Source organism: Plecotus auritus, assembly GCF_963455305.1.
Source record: "Plecotus auritus genome assembly, chromosome: 7".
Taxonomy (NCBI): Eukaryota; Metazoa; Chordata; class Mammalia; order Chiroptera; family Vespertilionidae; genus Plecotus; species Plecotus auritus.
This window is the reverse complement of record NC_137774.1, coordinates 105,873,164-105,888,006: the sequence shown is the minus strand read 5'-3', so window position 1 is coordinate 105,888,006 and position 14,843 is coordinate 105,873,164.

Below are 14,843 nucleotides of genomic sequence, written 5' to 3'. Positions count from 1 at the left end.
TCTTGTGGGATAGATCTGTCTTATTTGTTTATACTCTCTGTTCTGCCAGACCCCAGAGGGAACTTCCTACTATAAACATTTTGATAAATATATTTTTAGACTTCTTATGTACAAATAAACATATATCATCTCAAGTTGAATTTGTTAGGCCTTCCTGACCATATGGATAGGTAGAAGTTTTTGTCGGTTTCATAGCCAGCTTAGGTATCTAAATTAAATGTGGCAGTTCAAAATGTATTTTCTAATGGTAGCTCATTTTATGCCCCCTAAAAGAGCTGGTTTTATAGTTTCGAAGTGTATATCTAAACCTAAACAAATATGTAGTAAATAGTTCAAGGAAGTCTGATCACAGGCATTGAAGAAAGGACAAGTAGAAGGTCTAATTCTAACTAAGAACATATGTTTTCCTGAAATATATTTAATTGCAGGTCATTTTCTTCCCTAAGGCACCACTTTTGTTTCGATACACAAGTCAAAGAAGATATCATTCCCCAAAAGTATTAACTGCATGTTACTTTTTAATAGAAATAAGATTGGTGAGAGGATAAGTGGGGACTTGAACATACTATCTTAGCAAATAAATATGCCTTGTATGAGTGTTTGACATGAGGATTGAAAAAAAGTAGAATTACTTGTTAGAAAGGAACCAATATACTATTTCTGTACCTATTACAAATAATATATATAATTCTTCAATTATAAAATATGTTTATTTTTAATTAGGAAATACCAAAAATTTTAAGTGACCTAAATTTATAGAATCACATAATTCAGAAATGGCTATTAGTGACATTTCAATAGGTTTTATGGAAGTTTTTTTCTATCCATCTATCAATATATGTGGTATTTATTTCTGTAGCATCACTTTTACTTTAATTTTTGCCAGCCTCATGGAAACTGGAAATTATGTTTCCCACCCTCTGCAGCTACTGCAGCCATATGACTAGGTCTCACCCATGAAATGTAAGTGGAAATGATACTCATCTTTACTTTTCTGTATCTCCAAATCTGAAACATAGATTTGGAGATGAGTGAGCTTTGACTGAGCAAAGATTATTCCTTAAAGGGTAGGGAGCAACAACATGGAAGGAAGCTGGGTCCCTGAATGTCCTCATGGAGCAATATTGCTGATATACTCTTAACAAACTGCTATCTCCAGCCTATTAACATGAGAAATAAAATATCTTGTTCTAGCAAGTATACTTGGAATCTTAATATAGCAGTTTAGCGCATAGTCTAACTAATACGGGGTAACATTTTAAGTAACCAGTAATTTAGAGCATTTATATTTTTACAGAAAGATAAATATTTTATGTCATACAGTTCAAATATATATGAATGTTAAAGAGAAATGGGCAACTTCAGGCTAAATTCACAGCTACTGGGAGGATATATTCACCCTACTTCCCCAGTGTGGTTCCATGGAAGGAAAACTTTGAGAAACCATAGGTTACATTGTAAATTTCTCAGAAAAAAAAAATCTTTACATAATTCCTTTTCCACTGTTGAAGAAGAGGGCCAGGACAATTCTGACTTGTTCAGGCTCATTACTCAGAAACTGCTCAAGAATTAGAATTTAAGTTTAGTTGAGTCTATTTTGCATCCCTGAAACTTTGTCATTATTATGCAAATAGTTCTACTCAATACACCAGCCTCCTTTAATGCTAATATTAGAAACACATTTATTTGAGGGATTTTATAGTAAAGTTTAGTGGCATATATAAATTTGGAGAATTTCAAGATTTTATCATTGCTTCCTTGCCACTGCGCACCCGCGCCCCCCCCGCCCCCCGCCCGGCCCCCGAATCTTTTAAAATGTCTCTTGCATTTCTCTGAATTGTAAGGTTGTGCTAGCTGACTGGCAGCCCACGATTCAGATTGAAATGCTGGCAGTTTTCATAGCCTGCTTTGTTTGTTTTATTGGAAGTGGAAAATTGTTAGTTTTTGTTTCAAAAGAAATAGTCTGCAAAGACAAGAAAGTTGAAGCGGGGCCAGTCTATCAATATGTAAGGAAAAGGATGCTACAGGATTAGAGAAAATGTTTTAAATCTCCAAGGCAGGAAAAATAATGAATCCTATCTAATAAAAGAGTAATATGCAAATTAACCATCACTCTGCTACACCCACAAGCCATGTCCACAAGCCACGCCCACCAGCCAATCAGGAGTGAATATGCAAATAAACCCAACCAAGATGGCTGCCGCCACAGAGAGTAGGAGGAAGGCATGGGTTTCCCCGGCAATGGAGGAAGCCAAGCTTTCCGCCTGCCCTTGCTGGCCTAGGCCTCCACTCAAGGCTACAAAGTTTCAATGATAGAAGATACATAAACCCAAACAGAAATGGCAGCAGCCATGGTGCTGGAAAGAGCAGGAGGCTAGGGTTGCCCTGGGCGATGGAGGAAGCCAAGCTTCTGCAGCCCTGGCCTGCTTTGGCCTCCGCTTAAGGCTACAAAGTTTCAATTATAGAAGATACATAAATCCCAAAAAAATGGCTGCCGCCACAGAGCAAGCAGAAGGCTTGGCTCTGCTCCAGGCTACAAAGTTTCAATTGTAGAAGATAAATAAACCCCAGATACCAGGGCCTCTGCTTGGGTTGCCAGGGGGCGTGGCCAGCCTGCAAACCACCATAGGCCCCTCACCCAGGCCGCCCCACACCCCAAGGGAACCCCCACCCTGATCCAGGACACCCTTCAGGGCAAACCAGCTGGCCCCCACCCGTGCACCAGGCCTCTATCCTAGCTAATAAAAGAGTAATATGCAGATTGACCATCACTTCAACACACAACATGGCTGCCCCCATGTGGTCAATGATCCTGCCCCCATGTGGACACAAAATGGCCACCACAATATGGCCAGCAGTGGAGGGCAGTTGGGAGGGACCAGGTCTCCAAGGGAGGGCAGTTAGGGGTGACCAAGCCGGCAGAGGAGGGAAGTTGGGGCGACCAGGCCTGCAGGGAAGGGCAGTTAGGGGCGACCTGGCTGGCAGAGGAGGGAAGTTGGGGGTGACCAGGCCTGCAGGGAAAGGCAGTTGGGAGGGACCCAGGCCTGCAGGGGAGAGCAGTTGGGGGGACCAGGCCTGCAGGGGAGGGCAGTTAAGGGTGACCAGGCCTGCAGGGGAGGGTAGTTAGGGGCAAACAGGCTGGCAGGGGAGCAGTTAGGCATCAATCAGGCTGGCAGGGGAGTGGTTAGGGGGTGATCAGGCTGGCAGGCAGAAGTGGTTAGGGGCAATCAGGAAGGCAGGCAGGCAAGCAGTTGGTAGCCAGCAGTCCTGGATTGTGAGAGGGATGTCCGACTGCCCGTTTAAGCCCAATCCCGGTGGGCTAAATGGGCAGTCGGACATCCCTCGAGGGGTCCCAGATTGGAGAGGGTACAGGCTGGGCTGAGGGACACCCCCCCCCCACATGCACAAATTTCATGCACTGGGCCTCTAGTATATAATAATGTCCCCTTTGTAAAACCAGAGTTCAGTCATTTTTAGCATCTTTTAATGAGAATTTGTGAATCTCATTTTATAAAATACTTTTTTTTAAAATTATTTTTTCAAAGGAATCTAAGTAAGGGAAAGAAGGGAAAAGCAGTTAATAGTAAATTTAATAGTTGCATTTATTTCTGAAACTGCATTTTAAAGAATACAATACATCCTACCTGAATTGTTTAAGGAAAAGCAGTCCTGGATTGTGAGAGGGATGTCCGACTGCCTGTTTGGGCCCACCAGGATTGGGTCTAAACGGGCAGTCAGACATCCCTCGAGGGGTCCCAGATTGGAGAGGGTGTAGACCGGGCTGAGGGACACCCCCCAGCCCCTGTGCACGAATTTCGTGCACTGGGCCTCTAGTCTATAATAAATGTAGATGTGCTGTGAGGCATGGAGCTCAGTGATTTCTCAAGGTCTTTTCCCATATCTCCTTGCTTCTGAGATTCCCAGATTTCTTTTGTGCTATTTCTAATTCATATTTCAGATTCTTCCTGCAGGTTCAGCCAGGATACTCATTAACAAAGCAGAAAGCTGTCCCCCAAAACAGGCTGCTCTAACACTTTAGCATTGGAAGCTTCAGCATCCCTTCCTGTCCCAGAATGTGGTTATGCTTTGGCAGCAGAGCACAGTAATTTTCCAAATGATCACACAGCCTAGACCATGTGCTCAACTTTGTAATCCAGCCTCTCACTCTATTGCATGCTGATGTAAGTAGTCCTGTGAACATCAGGGTACTTAAGAAATATTGGCTGAGTGAACTAATGGAGTACATAAGTAGTTTTTCTCCCTCTTCCTCTCTTATTTGCACAGTACCATCTGAATTCTAGAAAACAGACCATGCCATCATAAACCTCAGATTTACAAGAGTAGTTTTCAAACTGCTTTAGTTAAATACATTGGTAATTCCCTAGGGAGTAGCCATATCTGGGGAGGATCTCCTGAAGTTGTTGATCTTTTCATTCATGGAGCAAGAGATATACAGGAGGAGAATGAAAGCCTGGTAACAAAGTATGTTCTGTACTTTACTTGTCCAGAATGCTAGAGCAAGTTCTCACTGCTGAGATTTACCATAGTCATGAAGTTGACCTAGGCATGTTCTGGTGCTAATGTTGCAAAAACTGCAAAACAGCTGTGTTCCTACCAAATTCAGAGGTGATTTATGTGATAGGGTCAAATGAAGTGCTCCAGAAAGACATCTCAACATGTCCTTATATTATGATTATGTTAAAATATGTATAGATTTTGTGAGCTCATTACCCAGATTTTAATTTCCTGTAGAAAGCAATATGTCTTGACTAAAAGCACACACATATATACACTGACTACAAAGAGGCTTTCCTCACTGATGTGGGGCAATTCAATGACAAAGTTTTAGAAAGAAGTCTCCCCTTACAAGATGTTTCCAAGTTATCATAAACATATAGGCTGGAGAAGAATCTGAACAAGCTCACACAGATAATGCAGAATATGAGCAAAATGCAGAGAGCCAGGCAGAAAGCTGTTCAGTGTCATTTTACTTAAAATTTTCCCTATGCAACCAAGTCCATGCCTTTAAATCAGGGGTGGGAGCCCTTTTTCTGCCAAGGGCCATTTGGGATGTTTATAACATCTTTCTTGGGCCATACAAAATTATCAACTTAAAAATTAGCCTGCTATATTTGGGCAAACATTTAATTAACTCACCCCTAATGCTAGGGCCAGACCAAATGATTTCTTGGGCTTATACGGTCCTCAGGCCAGGATTTCCTCGCCCCTGTAGTATAGAGCCCAATATGAGGGATCAGTTTCTTCTTGATAGAATGACTATAACACCTTTCTACCTTGTGGCAGAAAAGGCCCTCTTTGTCAGAGTTTTGGTGTTTCATATTGAAAAGTATGTTCTGTACTTTACCTGTGTGATCTAAACTGACTGGAGTAGTAATAAAAAGTCAGCAAGTTTGGGTACATCAGCTTTCTGGACTTGCAAATTACCCAGAGCATGCTTGAGGGACTCTGGGAGTGGCCATCGTTGCCATTAGCCTCCCTCGTAAAGGGAGGTCTTATAAAGTTCTTCTAGGTGGGCTCAGATGTGTCAGTAGTTTCCCTGACCTGACAGAACCATAGAGTGTGACCACCATCTGCAGGGTTATCCCTTCAGCGCTAAATGAGAATTTGCCTAAATGTGCTGATTTTATAGTGCTTTGGTTCTCCTCTACTGGCTTCTGAGTCTTCCTGGATCATTTTCCTTGGTTAATGCTATTCCCCCAAATGCATTTATACTTTTGGGCCCCTTTTCAGTTAAATTTGTAATCAGTGTAATCTCAAAAACATTTAAATTAACTTTCATATTTAGCACTATAGTCTTTGCTGAAGGTTCCAGGATTTCAAAGTGTCTGCCTGAAAAGGTAGGACCTCACAAAGTCAAATTTTCTTTCTATAGAATCATATTTTTTGAGAAGTAAAAAAAATTTTCTTATGATTAAATAATTACTAATTTCATCAGCTTTCTAAGACTAAATATGTATTTTAAGTTTTACTATAGAAGCCACCTCTATTTCATAAGCTTATCTGTATGGGGCTTGAAACAACATTTTTGTGGGGAGAGAGTGAATGTTCTATAGAGAAAGGGATACTTCTGGTTTTTGCCTACTTTCCTGTTTCTCTTTCTCTTAAGGGATAATGACTTGCTATTCTGTTTGGTAAGTTATAAAATATTGATTGGCCTTGTTTACTGATGGACAGAGTACTCTAAAAAGACCATGTCTGCTCTTGGTGATCCTCTGTGACACTTCATGGCTTGGAATTGCTAGTAGAACTAGGGATCCCTTGGAGCCTAGTCATCTTTCTCTGCTGCAATAATGCATCATTGCTTTAGTTTTGGGCCATGTGGCTGGAAGGAACTAGCTAATTTGAGGTGAAGCTGAGGTGTGTAGAGGAGCAGGGCAGGAGGGTCCATCATTGGCCCTGAGAGTGAACCATGTGCTCTAAACCTAGCTTTAGGTAAAGTTTCAAGCGCTTAGGTTTCAAGCTCTGAAAGTGTCACTTTGTTTCTCATTTGCTATTAGTCTTTCTGTGTGCAGCTCCTTTGGGAATATCAAGGGTTGAGGAATGATTGGCAGGACAAGATTTGGGCATTTGGAAGTTGTCTAGTCAAGTGCCATTAAATGCAATCACAATTTCCCTCCTGTCCCTTATAGCCCTTCTTAGTAAATCTGTTTTCTTTTTCAGCGGTAAGCGTGCAGTGGGCTATGGACAAAAATATCAAAGGCATCATTCATACCTTTTAACTCTCAAGTGGGCATTGAGTAAGAAAAGAGGGCTTTAAAATCAATGAGTCCCACTCCCTCTGAAGAAGATCAACTTGACACTTCTAACTATCCTTTCTAAATAAGCAAAATATCCACTTTTCTGAGAACAGAGGGGAGACACAGCTGAGTCAATTTCAAAGGCTCATTGGCTACTCACCTGCTACAATAGACCAGTGAGACCAGTTTTTGCCAGGATGGAAAGTGACCTCATTCATCTTCCTGTACATTTCTGAGCAAGAACTTGAACTTCTCCCTCTAGTTCTCTAGCACTCTAAGGAGGTATGAATGTGCCTTCTGGTAGTCTGACAGGATTCTGTCTTGACCATTTGCTGAATTTGTGGAAGGAAGCTCCTCTCTTTTCAGACTCAGCATTTACCATGCAAACACAGCTAAGTATGAATCAGAAAAAGGAAGATGAGATTAACTGACTGATCAAGTTACCCTTATATGCTCCAGTAACAGATGTCCAAGCCACTTTAGGGCTACTTTTGTGCCTTCTTTTTTAAATGTGTTGTGTTATCTGCAAGTGGGGCTGACACATCAAATGAAACCCACAGGATTTGCTTCAGATGGGAATGAATGAAAGACTTCTTCCATGTGTTGGTTTCACCCCCAAAATAGCTAACCCATCCCAGTGTGTATCTAAAGCAGAGCAAACAGATTCTGCAATGCCAAGTTGTTTCTGCCTCAAACAATTAACCACTACCATGCCCAAATCTGTGTGCTTATTGGCTGAACTTCACCATAAAATGTGTTATAGGCTGGACAAAACCATTTTCTCTAATTATATGTGATGTTTAGCTTTAAAGAGCAGTTCAGCCCCCCTGCAGGGAGCTCTGAAATATCCCAGGATATGCTTCAGAGTAAATTTGCTTGTCTTTTCCTGCTTCTCCTTCGGGACTGCTGTTGTGGGGGTGGATAGCCATGTGGCAGAGGTTCCTCTCCCAGACCCAGCAGCATGTCCTCAGTTTTGCCCCTCCAGCCTCAGCATGTTCCCAGCTTCCTCCCTACATCAATCAGCAGCATTCCCAGGATGGGCCGAGTGAGAGCCCAGACCACCAGGAACTTGCCCTTCACGCTGAGACAGACTCTTCAGAAATCAGACAGCTTGAGACCTTCAACAGTAGTGCCCAAGATGCCCAGACAGAGCCCTGCTGTATTCTACTATGAGGTTTCTGCTGCAGAAATACAATAAATGAATTAATTAATCAGCAGTTGCTTTGCATATATACCTTGATTTCTTAATTTTGTTAAAGAAAAAGGAAGGAAGGGAATAGTAGAGAAAGAAATGGACAAAGGTGTGTGTGTATGTGTGTGTGTGTGTGTGTGTGTGTGTGTGTGTGTAGTCATTATAGTTAAGAGAAATGCATTTTGGTAGTCTTATGATTATCATATCCAGATAGGATGCTAGGTAAGACCTTAGCTGGACAATTCTGCTTGTTCATTCACTCATTTATATATTTATTTATTCACTAGAGGCCCATTGCACGAAGATTCGTGCAATAGGCCTTCCTTCCCCTGGCTGCCGGCACTGGTTTTCCTCCGGCACCCGGGACCCAGGCCTTCGCTCTGGCCACAGCGGAGAAGCCAAGCCTCTTCAGTCTTCAGTCATCTTCAGTCTTCAGTCTTTAGTCTTCAGTCTTCACTCGGGCAGAGCCTTCAGTCTTCGCTCCGCGCCTGTGTATGCAAATTAACCAGCTAGCTTTATTGGGTTAATTTGCATACCCACTCCTGATTGGCTGGTGGGTGTCACAGAGGTATGGTCAATTTGCATCTTTCTCTTTTATTGGTGTAGATTAACTATCTAATAGACCAGTGGTCAGCAAACTCATTAGTCAACAGAGCAGCAAACCGTGGCTCGCAAGCCACATGTGGCTCTCGAGCCACAGTTTGCCGACCACTGTAATAGACCAACAAGTAAGTTCTTTTATTCTGCTCAAGTATCAGGATCTACAATAAAGGAATTGCCCCAGGACCTCAGGAGGAGGCTGATCAGGGGGCAGAGAGGCTATGTGGTGGTAGGGAAGATGGGCCACCTCAGTGTGAGCCACCTCTGAGGAGCTACGGTTGTCCCTGTTCAGGCACAGCATTACTTTCAGCTTCAGTGCCTCGGTTAATGAGACTATCAATAAATGAGTAAAACAGTATAGTTCTGGTAACAGACTAACTGTGTGCTTTGTGCCAGCTAATGTGTTAGGTGCCAGGAATTCAAAAGAAAAAGACGGTCTCATCTCTGTGGCCTTAATACCAGGCGGAACATCACCCAGCTTGATGAACAGCAGGTGTAATACTGAATACAACTCACACAGCAATGACCCATTGAAAATGTACAGCACTTTAAAGTTTACAAAGCCCTTTCATACTCCTAATATTATTTGATCCTCACAGTATTCTTGTTAAGTAAACTGGACAAGTATCATTTCTATTTTATAAATGAATAAACAAACTGAGACAACAAGTCACTTGCCCAAGATCACACAGATATACTCAGAATTTCTGAGCCTTAGTTTAGGGTTCTTAAAAAAAAAAAAAAAGTAATGCTTTAATACAATAAAGAATTATTAAGTTATGATAAAACACTAACTATAAGAAATAAGAGAATTTTATAGGGGTCCATAGGGCTGAGAGAGTGCCCACAGAGGAATAAACTTGAAAAAGGATCCCCGTCCTCATTACAGAGGTCCTCTTTGTTTATTTTTTAAAATATTTTTTATTGATTTTTAGAGAGAGAGGAAAGGAGAGGGGTAGAGAGATAGAAACATCTATGAGAGAGAAACATCATCAGTTGGCTGCCTCCATCACGCCTCCTACAGGGGATCGAGCCTGCAACCTGGACATGTGCCCTGACTGGAAATCAAACCAGTGACCTTTTATTTCATGGTCGATGTTTAACCACTGAGCCACACTGGCCGGGCTAGGGCTCTTTTAATATCAACTTTTTTGCCTCAGCTCTGAATGTCCCCTTTAATACCTGCTCTGTAATAATGATTGGAATCCCTTTAAGCTCTTCTATATGGTGAGCACCATGGTAAGCTTTCTCAGTAGAGGGCACTGGAAAGAAAATGTCGGTCACCAATGTGAATGTGAGGCCATCTGGTGGTGCTCTGCCCCAGCCATGGGTCCAGAACACATAGTCCTTTGTCCACCTTGCAGCCCTGGCCTAGTTTGGTGAGCTCTTTCCTGTGGCCCTCTCCACAGATACTGCATACTCTAGGCCTCTTTCCCAGGGTGCCCACTTCCCTCCTCACCAACTATGACTCACCTATGCCCTGCTTCCCTCTGCTCACTTTCCCTGCCCCTCAGGTTTGCAATCCTGACAATGGACACTGAGTGTGCCAAGCGTTCTACAAACAGTGGCATTCTCTGTGCACATCTGGTTACTGACTGTGCCTTACCTACTTCCCAGAGGGTTATTTCCTGCTCTCCCAGTGACTGTAGACCAGCTCTGGCCTGGGCAAACCAACCAACTTGTCTTTCATTCAATATATTGGTATTTCAACTATACCTTCTCCAATGAGGTATGAACCCCAGCCTTGAGGAGGGGGATCCTTTTCCAAGTTTATTCCTCTTTGGGCACTCTCTCAGCCCTATGGGACCCTATGAAGTTATCTTATGTATTATAGTTAGTGTTTTATCATCTACACTAATAAAAGAGAAACATGCAAATTAACCATCACTCTGCTACACCACGCCACACCCACCAGCCAATCAGGAGCGAGTATGCAAATCAACCCAACCAAGATGGCGGCTGGCCATGGAGCTGGAGCAAGCAGGAGGCTTGGGTTGACCCAGCATTGGAGGAAGCCAAGCTTCCTGCCCGCCCTGGCCTCCACTCAAGGCTACAAAGTTTCAATTATAGAAGATAAATAAAGCCTAGATACTTGCTTCCAGCCGGCCTTGGCCTCCGCTCAAGGAGGTGCTGAAAAAAAGAAAAGAAAAAGAAAAAAAGGAGGGGCTGGGACCTTGGGTCGCCGGGGGGTGATCAGGCCAGGATGGGATGGCAGGGGCCATTGGGGGTAAGCAAACCAGCAGGGGGGCCAGTTGGGGGTGAGCAGGCCATCAGTGGGGGTCAGTTGGAGGTGATCAGGACAGCGGGGGGCCAGTTTGGAGTGAGCAGGCCAGCAGGGGGGCAGTTGGGGGTGAGCAGGCCAGTGGGAAAGGAAGTTGGGGGTGAGCAGGCTGGCAGGGGGGCTGTTGGGGGGCGAGCAGGATAGCAGGCAGAATGGTTAGGGGCAATCAGGCAGGCAAGTGAGCGGCTGGAGCCAGCAGTCCCGGATTGTGAGAGGGATGTCTGACTGCCGGTTTAGGCCCGATCCCTGTAAACCAGCAGTAGGACATCCTTCGAGGGGTCCCAGATTGGAGAGGGTGCAGGCTGGGCTGAGGAACACCCCCTCCCCCGCCGTGCACGAATTTCATGCACTGGGCCACTAGTAACTTAATAATTCTTTATGTTAAACTTCCCTTATTTAAATCTCTGTATAGTCACAGGCTATATTAAGGAAACAGTTAAAGTTTCTTATGGGCAGGGATGTTGTCATATGTCTTTTATCATTGCATGTATCTGCCTTCTTTGATGCCTACTACATAGAGTTTCTGAGTAAACTGGTTAACTGAGCAGGTTTAAGTTAATTTTAACATCTCTGTTTGATGGGAAGCAATAGCAGCCCACAGAGAGAGCCGGCATGCAGGAAGAAGTTAGAAATTCATCTATGCATATAGTAATCTGTTCATTTATTTATTAAAATTGACCAAATGCCAAATGGGAGCAGCAGCATTTGCCCCACCAGCAGGTCAAACGGCAGCATTAGTCCTCCACTGGGGACGAGGTAAATGAATAGTACTAGAGGATAAGTTAAAGGAACATTCTGGAAGACAAAATGAAAATAACCTGGAAAGACCCAGAAGGAACTAGGGTAATACTAAATGATCTAACCACAAGTGAGGCTCAGAAAAGATATGAGTTATCTAAGGTCATGTGGCCCCTCCTTGGTAGAGCCAGGAATAGAAGACAGGTCTCCTGATCCTCAGTCCAAAGCCTTACCAGTGATTCTTCAAGTGGGATTTGAAGGGGTGGTGATACAAACTGCCATCAAGTGGGAGGAACAACCCAAAACATGGTTATCCCTTACCTAGTAGTTCAAAAGTCTCTATTTGGAGGATCCAGGAAATTCCCCTGCCAGTACTATTACCTTTGGGAAAGCAACTAGCAGTCTGTCAGATACTAGTAAATATATCCCTCAAGGTAATTGGCCACCTGTTAGTCCACAGCATCGCAGGCTTGGGGGCCAAGCAAAATCTTCCCTTTCCTACCCTCCTCAAAGCATTACTGGTTTCTCTGAGGTGGTCCTACACCCCCACATAAGGTCTCTTCATAAGCCTTCCAACATCTGCAGCTTAATTGTGCTAATGAATTTCCTTTATTATGTAGGTTTACTTAGTAGGACATTTTGTGATTTCTGATCAGATGTTTTTCCAGGGAGCCAAAAGCATGGAACCTTTTAAGAGGGGAGAGCCAACAGAGCCTGCTCCACATACTCTTCTGAAGCTTCCCCAAAGCATGACTTCTAGCTTGCATTCTACAATGAACATATGGGCATATGTGACATACAGTGTGTCATTAATTTTCATCAACAGATGGTATGCATATGAGCCAAGGGCTGTGCTAGCTACGTCAGACCATGTTTAGAATGCCTTTGTTGGCTGTCATTGAGAAGGAACTCATGCTGATTAATTGACTCAGGATGTGCACACACCTCTGTGGTGGGAAGCAAGAGACACATGGGTCCAGAGAAAAGAGGCTTGCCTGTGAGCATCCTGGGAGAGGCCAGATGCTCCACAAGGAGTTTTAGTGAAATCAGAGTTACACTTTACAGGCTAGACCTCGCTGGAGATGCATCTTTTGGGAGGTGCAAGTGCATGGGAAATAAGATTTCCCTCACTAGGAAAGCTGCTCTATTCACCTGGCCCACTGAAATCAGTGGGGAATGAGGCTGCCAGGATTTGCAAATGCACTTCATACCCTGGGCTTGCAATGAGAACCAGTACTGAGGCACTTCCTGACCTGATGGTTTTCTTCAAAGCCACTGTTTTTCTCCCTCTCCACCCTGACTCTCTCAGTCCTTGCATATGTGGTGTTCTAGAAATCTAAGGTTTCCTCTGGGAATACTCTTCTTTTACTTTTATCTTATTCATTCATTCAAAGGACACTGTGCCAAGCTCTGGGAATTCAACAGCTCTTCATGGGACTTCTTTGTTAGCCAAGACCTCACCATCATCTCCTAACACCTAGGAGAGAATTTTTGTAAACAGAAACATTCAGAAGAGTGGACTTTTAGTCCTGGGATGTCATTGAGTTTGAGAGGAAGTCAGTTCCAAGGCTCTAGTCCAGCCGCTGGCGAGAGCTCGGGCCTTAGAATGGCATAGCTTGCTCCACTGTGGTACATCATCCTGGACTTGAGATCAGCTGACAGTCTGAAAACTAAATGTAAAAACTAGAAATTATTTATTTTTTGGTCAATTTTGTTGAGATTAAATTTGCATACAATGAAATGTACTCATTTTAATTGTGCAATTCAATACGTTTTCACAGATGTATACACAGATCCATAAAATCTCCATTACAATCACGATATAGAACATTGCCCTAGCCTGTTTGGCTCAGTGGGTAGAGTGTGGACTGAAGGGTGCCCAGTTAGATTTCCGTCAAGGGCACATGCCTGGGTTGCAGGCTCGATCCCCATTAGGGGATGTGCAGGAGGCAGCCGATCAATGATTTTCTTTCCTCATTGATGTTTCTATCTCTCTCTCTCCCTTCCTCTCTGAAATCAATAAAAATACATTTTAAAAAAAGATATAGAAAAGTTTCATCATCCCAAAAGCTCCTATATACTCCTTGGCAGCCAATTTTTTCTATCCCTGATTTGTTTTCTGCCATTACAGGTTAGTTTTGCCTATCATAGAATTTCATGTAAATAAAAAGTATACGGTATGTATTCTTTTGTGTCTGGCTTCCTTTGTTTAGCACAGTGGTCAGCAAACTGCGGCTTGCGAGCCACATGCGGCTCTTTGGCCCCTTGAGTGTGGCTCTTCCACAAAATACCACGGCCTGGACGAATCTATTTTGAAGAAGTGGTGTTAGAAGAAGTTTAAGTTTAAAAAATTTGGCTCTCAAAAGAAATTTCAATCGTTGTACTGTTGATATTTGGCTCTGTTGACTAATGAGTTTGCCGACCACTGGTTTAGCATATTTTTTCAATCTATTTATTTTGTTATATCTATCCAAATTTTGTTCCTTTTTATTGCTGAAGAGTATTCCATTGTATGGATATGCCACAAAATGTTTACCTGTTTATCTGTTGATCTGATTTTGGTTTATTTCCATTTTGGGGCAATTAAGAGTAAAGCTACTGTGAACAATCGTATATGTCTTTGGGAGGGCACATGCTTTCATTTCTCTTGTGGAAATGCCTAGAAACTAATGAGTTGTAGGGAAAGTATTTGTTCAGCAGTGGATACGGCGTATGGTGATCCCAGAAATACAATGTATAATGATTCCAGCAGGAATTTAAATCTTGCACAAGGAATAAAAACAATTGGAGCTCATACTTTATGTGTGTAAAGTATATAAAGGCCCTTTAAGCCACATAGCCACTGTCCATCTACATAAGCCTGAGGGACTGCCAACCAGTAAGACAGGTTTTACCCATTACAGGTGATAGGTAGCAGGAAAAGTATGTCCTTGGAGGATTGGCATAAAGTTACTGAATTTTTCTCCAAAGGCTTCAAATAAATTTAACTCAGTTCAGCAAATATTTATTAAGCAACCACTTTGGGCCAGGCACTGTGCTAGCTACTGAAAACATGGCAGCACACATAGCATGGTGCCTGTCCCAAGACTCTGGGATATATACCCCCCACAGTCCAGAAACTAGAATGCAAATGGTTTTCTCTAGGACCCCAGGCCAGCACATGTATATACTGCTAAGGTAAGTGACTGGAATGTTGGTGAGGACAGAGAGCCAGATGGTTGTGAAACATAGTAGGGGTTTGGGAAATGATAGATGATTTAACAACTGAAACTAT